General features: G+C 43.3%; 1 protein-coding gene across 1 annotated transcript in view; it reads right to left on the bottom strand.

The window, feature by feature from the left end:
- Positions 1 to 6,891, bottom strand: part of GABRR1 (gamma-aminobutyric acid type A receptor subunit rho1) — a 39,341-nt gene that overhangs the window by 11,361 nt on the left and 21,089 nt on the right. The gene's annotated exons all lie outside the window — the stretch shown is intronic.

Raw genomic sequence — 6,891 nt, 5'->3', positions numbered from 1 at the left:
GCTCACTGCAATCTCTGCCTCCTGGGTTCAAGCAATTCTCCTGCCTCAGCCTCCCAAGTAGCTGGGACTACAGGCTTGCACCACCATGCCCAGCTAATTTTTTTGTATTTTTAGTAGAGACGGGGTTTCACCGTGATGGCCAGGATGGTCTCCATCTTCTGACCTCGTGCTCCGCTCGCCTTGGCCTCCCAAAGTACTGGGATTACAGGTGTGACCCCCCATGCCCAGCCAATACAGTTTCTTAAAAGAAGCCCTGGGAGCATATATTGTTCTCCTGTTTCAGATAAATTCCAGTTCTTTTATTTATTTTAATTATATTTAATATTGTATACAATACTGTGCACACTCATGCCAGTTGCCGAGCTTGGCACTTTCTTTTTAACAATGTTGATATTTTTCAATTGATAATTGTATCTACTAGTGGACATATATGTTGTTAATGGATAATTCCTTGGAGATCAAAGTAATGGAAAAACACTGAAAGTCTTATTGTGTTAACAGGCAAGCACTTGCTGGCATTGAGTGATTTTATTTCAGAGTTTACACAGGAAAAGAGGCTTCTGTATAAAAGCGAAACACATACAGATCATTCTTCGTAGGTGAAAGGCCTCTTATCCAGTGGGGAATTTCACAGCAGGACATGATTAACACTTGTTCGCTGGTGCTGAATGTACTACTTTTCCTTCGACTGCGCAATATTTGCTATGTAAAAGCTGTGGAAATTATATGGATAATTCATGGTCAAAAAGAAAAAAAAGTTACTTTTAATTTAAATGGAAATTTCAAGGAAAAGAGCACTCTTGAAATGGAGTTATTCAAATATTTGCCTCACTTTTTCCACAGCTTTGAGGATGGGATGGTTGTATTCTATGTATGAGGCATTTTTGATGGCCAGTAGCTGGGTGGTCTTATGTCCCCTGGAAATCCTGATAAACAGGGCATGTTAGAGTATGCGGGTCAGGGCGGGGGTCAGGCTGGCAGCTGACTCGATGCCCAATGGGTGGACTTCCACTTCTATGGGTACATCATTGCATAACGATGCCCGCTGTCATCAACATGAAATAAGCTAAGAACTAACTTTGGAGACGCTGGAGCTAACTTTAGGGACATGGAATGCCCAATGCAGGAAATGTTTTGCTACGAACCAGGTGACTGAATACTCCTTCTCTTTCTGTTAGTTGGTACAGGAACAGATGTTTTCAGAATTACAGACATCATCAGAATGGGTCTTCCCACTCTGACTCGCTTCTCTCCGTATAACCTCTACATAAAACAACCATTTGTGATGTAATCAAAGCCCATGTTTATTCTTGTTTCCACAAGTTCCTTTAAATTGATTCATTGGAGAGGCTCTTCCCTGCCCTGGATGGAAACTTGGCAGGTCCCGTGGCTCTTCTGCTCACTCTCATGTAATAGTCAAAACCCTCTTAAGTCACAAACCACACCTTAATTCAGGAATTAAAAGTTTCAGTCTGAGGTATTCATCAGCTTCAAAGTTCATTCAAATGAAGACTTCTGCTGTCCCTCCTCAACCAAGATAAAAAGTTGGCATTTGGGTGGTCAGTTTCTGCCCATCTCCGATCTCCTCCCACACAGGTGGAAATGTGAGGAGACAGGGAGGTGGGCATAGGACAGTTCTGTGGCTGGACAGCTTCCTGCTCTCTGGGCCTGCTACCTGGTGGAAGCTGATACTTTTTTTTTTTTTTTTGAGATGGACTTTAGCTCTTGTTGCCCAGGGTGGAGTGTGGTGGTGTGATCTCAGCTCACTGCAACCTCCACCTCCTGGGTTCAGCGATTCTCCTGCCTCAGTCTTCCAAGTAGCTGGGATTACAGGCATGCACCACCATGCCCAGCTAATTTTGTATTTTTTTTAGTGGACATGTGGTTTCTCCATATGTTGGTCAGGCTGGTCTCGAACCCCTGACCTCAAGTGATCTGCCTGCCTCGGCCTACCAAAGTGCTGGGATTACAGGCTGGAGCCACCATGCCCGGCCCGGAAACTGATATTTTCTTTCCTGGCTTCCTCACTCCCATGACTGAGCACCCCCACACTGCAGGTTTCCATTCTCCAGCTCTTGGTTCACCCACCATCCACTCCCCATACACTCACAGATCAATACAGACTGATCCCACCATGGCAAAAACTTCTGGGTCTGTCCGCAGGGTGGTCAGACATCTCTTCTCTCCCACATAAATGCACAGTGTCCCAAACTGCACACTCCAAGCTCTGTGAGAGGTTCCAGTGAAGGCCTAATCATGCTCAGGAGAGCATGCCCACAAAGCTCTCCTGAGAAAATTTCATAAATCTTTCCATTCTCCCGCTGTCATTGACTCCTCTTCCTCATCTTCTTTTTTTCGTTTTTTAGACAGAGGTTTGCTCTGTTGCCCAGGCTGGAGCACAGTGGAGCAATCTCGGCTCACTGCAACCTCTGCCTCCTGGGTTCAAGCAATTCTTCTGCCTCAGCCTCCCGAGCAGCTGAGACTATAGACATGTGCCACCATGACTGGCTAATTTTTGTATTTTTAGTAGAGATGGGGTTTTGCCACATTGGCCAGGCTGGTCTCGAACCCCTAACTTCAGATGATCCACCTGCCTCAGCCTTCCAAAATGCTGGGATTATAGGCCTGAGCTACCACACTCGGCCTCATTGACTCTTTATATCTTGAAGTTGACTAGGGATTCAAAAGTCATGGAATTGGTTTTTTAATATTACCTCAGTAAAATCTACCAAGCGTAACAGTGCATCTCACTTGTGGATTTCAGTTTTTATTGTATGCTGGTGCCTAGGAAACTGTTCTCGTTACCCTGTTATCGAGCTCCTCCCTCTGCCCTGCTGCATTCCTCATTTGCATCCTAACCACTGGGTTCTGTGCCTGTCTCCTCCATAGCCTGCAGTCCCACAAGGGACAGTGACCTCTATCCGTGTCTTTGTGTCCCCAGAGCTTGAGTTAGAACCTGGCACAGCTTTCATTCATACAACTTCACGGCCCACTGTGGCACCCAGGAGGCTGTTAATAAGAACCTGCTGAAGTAATCAATGAGTGAATGAAGTGAGGAGATGGTAAATTCGTATGTATTTTGGGAGCTGGCCAGCTGCTGACAGAGTTGACATGTTTTCCTTAAAATCAATTTCAAGGCCGGGCGCGGTGGCTCAAGCCTGTAATCCCAGCACTTTGGGAGGCCGAGGTGGGTGGATCACGAGGTCAAGAGATCGAGACCATCCTGGTCAACATGGTGAAANTGCAATGAGAAATCAACTCATCTGTTTTTAGGCACAGAGAGGGAAAGGAGGTGTTTTCCTGGTGAGTGAGGCTCCCTGAGGATTTTTATTCTGAACATAATAAATGATTTTCTACCTCTTTCTTGCACTCACATCCAGTAGTACACTGGACTAGTCTTCTATAGGGTTTTGGGAGCTGGTTGCTAGATTTTCAGGAAGCTTGTAAGCCAGTTGTTAAGCACAGTCATTATTAAACATCAAAATTAAATGTCACATTAAAAACATAAATAATAGCTTCCAGTTCCAAAATGGTGGCCTAGAGGCAAGCTGCTTCACTCCCTACCACAGAAAACCAAAAACAAATGTAACACGCCGAGACTTTCACCAGCAACAACCCAGAGTCCACGGATGAGGATGAGACAGTTCCCTAGGCCACAGAGAAATAGAAAAACTGAGCTGACAGCAGGAGAACTGGACTTACACATCCCTAATGCTCCTCTCTCCCTTTTTACCTGTCACCAAATGCATGGAAAATCTTCCCACAACTCATGATTTCTACACTGGAAAAAGTGAAATTGAGGTGATCAATCAGCTTCTCTACCTTCTTGGATTCCCTGGAAGGAGACTTGTTCTTGCCTTAACCCACGGAAAGCATCATGATTGCCTGAAGGGAGAAATGGCCCTGAGAACAGGCAGAGACAAAGGGGAGGCAGAACTACCATCTCCAGCCTGGACGCTGTGCTCCATAACTTGGCCAAAGGAAATGCCAAATCAAAGTGGCTGTTCAGCAGTACTGCAGGAAGAACATTCTGCAGGTCCCCTGGGCACAAATCCCTCGCCAGCCTTCACACACTGCAGGGATAATCCCTTCAGGACCTCCCCCATTCAGGACAGGCAGTGCACAGACAGACCCTTTACTGGAGCAAAACAAACCTGGGCTGTAGGTGCCACCTAGAGCCGAAAAGGAGGCAGCAATCTAGGGACAGATTCACTAAGCAAATATAGTCAATAAAAAACAAAACTAACTGGACAGAGAAAACTGGAATAAATAACTAATCCTTCAATGCAAAGACATAGATGTATACTAACAAGGAACAACTGCAAACAGGAACTATGACCTCCCCAAAAGGGGACCCCAACAAGACCATGATTTGTAACCTCTCTGACAAAAACCCAAAAGAGCAATTTTAAGGAAATGTAGTTATATGCAAAATAACACAAAAAAGCAATTCAGAAATTTATCAGAGAAATTTAACAAAGAGATTGAAATAACAAGAACAATGATAATCAAACAGAAATCCTGGACCTGAGAAATACATTTGCTGAAGTGAAGAACTCTTTAGAGGCTCTCAGCAGCAGAGTGAACCAAGCAGAGGAAAGAATCTGTGAGTTAGAAGACTGGCTATTTGAAATTATAATCAGATGAGAAAAAATAAAAAAAGAATAAAAAGGAATGAAGGTTGCCTACAAGATATGGAAAATTACCTCAAAGGACATAATATAAGAATTACTGATGTTCAAGAAAGAGCTGAGCAAGAGCAAGGGGTGGAAAGTGTATTCAAAGGAGTAATAACAGGAAACTTTCCAAAACTCAAGAAAGAGTTAAATATACAGGTATAGGAAGGTCTGAGAACACTAAACAGAATCAATGCAATTAAGACCACTTCCAGACATATAGTAATTCATCTCAAAGGTCAAGAACAAAGAGAGGATCCTAAAAGCAGCAAGATAAATAAGGCAAATAACATTAAAAAGCTCCAATTTGGCTGGTCTGAAGGTAGTGAGACATCTCAACTGATTGTTCACAGTTACAGATCGAACTCCTTGCTCTACTCTTTTCCCCCTTCTCACTACTGCACTTGACTAGTTTTAAAAACAAAAATTAAAAAAAGCTCCAATTTGTCTGGCAACAGACTTCCCAATGGAAACCATTCTGGCCAGGAGGAAGTAGAAGAACATTTTCAAAGTGCTCAAAGAAAAAAACTGCAAGAATGTTGTATCCAACCAAATTTTCCTTTGAATATAAAGGAGAGATGAAGTCTTTTCCAGACAAACAAAAGCTGAGAGAATTCACTATTACCAGACTTATCTTGTAAAAACAAAAGTAATAAATATCACTTCCTAATTATTTCACTACATTTTATCATTATCTATATTCTTGAAGCTGTTTACACTTCCTGCATCTGCACGGTAGAAATCCTGCATAATGGTGTGCTGTCATGAATTTCTTCCTAATTCTGGATTTAATGACATCAAGTTGGGAGCCTGAAATCAGCCAGGATGTGAGTATTTACACTACAGAAATCAGCAAACTGCCACTGGGTTGTGTTGTTGTATTGGTAGTTTTTGAGCCTTAAGATGCCTTGAAAACCTGCCTCAGGAGGCCAGGTGTGATGGCTCACACCTATAATCCCTGCCCTTTGGAAGGCTAAGGTGGGAGGATGGCTTCAGCTCAGGAGTTCAAGACCAGCATGAGCAACACATGGACATTCTGTTTTTACAAAAATATGGTTTTTTTTAGAAAAGTATCTGGATATAGTGGCACATGCCTTTGGTCCCAGCCACCTGGGAGGCAGAAGTCAGATTACTGCTTGGGTCTGGGAAGTTGAGGCCGCAGTAAAGCCATGATCATGCCACAGTACTCCATCCTGGGCAACAGAACAAAACTCTGAAAAAAAAGAAAGAAAGAGAGAAAAAGAGAGAGAGAAAGAGAAAGAAAGAGAAAGAAGAGGGAGAGAGAAGAGAAAGAGAAAGAAAGGAAGAAAAAGAAAAAAAGGAAGGGAGGGAGGGAAGGGAAGTAAACAGAAGGGAAGGGAAGAATAAAAAGAAAAAGGAAAGGAAAGGAAAAGAAAGGAAAGCAAAAGAAAGAAAAAGAGAAAAGAAAACCTGCCTCAGAAATGCAGACCTCAGGGCGAACCAGTTCAACATGGTTTGGGGAAGGGCTGCACATCCTGGACCCGCCTGAGTACTTCTTACAGGAGGAAGCATTTTAAACCTTAAAGATGAAAACCCCATAACCCCACTCTGTGTCAGGTACCTAATTACTTAGGTTCCAGGCCAGAATGAATATGGAGGGATCATTATAAATATTCCTTTGGGCAATGGGGCCAGAAATTCAGCTTCAACATTGCAACCTCTTATTCTATAGGTCTACTGTGTAACCATCCCTGAACCTTCTATTTATACATTGATGTGTGGATTCATCTTTACCATTCATCAACACAGAAGCCAAAGCAAAGTCCATGAAACTGGAATGCACCCTCCACACAGCACAAGAGGAGCACCCCACAGCAAGTGAACACATCCCTTCTCTGTGAAGGCCTGCTGCTCATCTCCATGTGCCTCCTAGGGAGGTGAATACCATGAGTTTCTGAAGCTTCTGTGCAGCCTGAAAACCACACTGCAGAGCTGTGTTTAAGGAAAGCTTCCCTGAGCCAGTGCTTAATGAGCAAGCAAACATTTCTGAAGTATCTGAATTGGCGAGAAGATTTTATTCTTTATATTTTAAAAGTGATGTTCAGAATGGCACTTCAAGTCATCAAGTAGCCCCGGGTCCCCATGGTTTCTCAAGTAGGACACTATGGAGAGAAAGGAGGGAAAATATGCCTGTGGTGGCCAGATGAAGCAAAAGAACTTTTTTTTAAAACCAAAGTTCTAAAATGTTCCGAAA

The sequence above is a fragment of the Cebus imitator genome, unplaced genomic scaffold (assembly GCF_001604975.1).
Source record: "Cebus imitator isolate Cc_AM_T3 unplaced genomic scaffold, Cebus_imitator-1.0 Scaffold359, whole genome shotgun sequence".
NCBI lineage: Eukaryota > Metazoa > Chordata > Mammalia > Primates > Cebidae > Cebus > Cebus imitator.
Note: the sequence above shows the minus strand (reverse complement) of the source record. Positions and strands in the feature narration are given on the sequence as shown.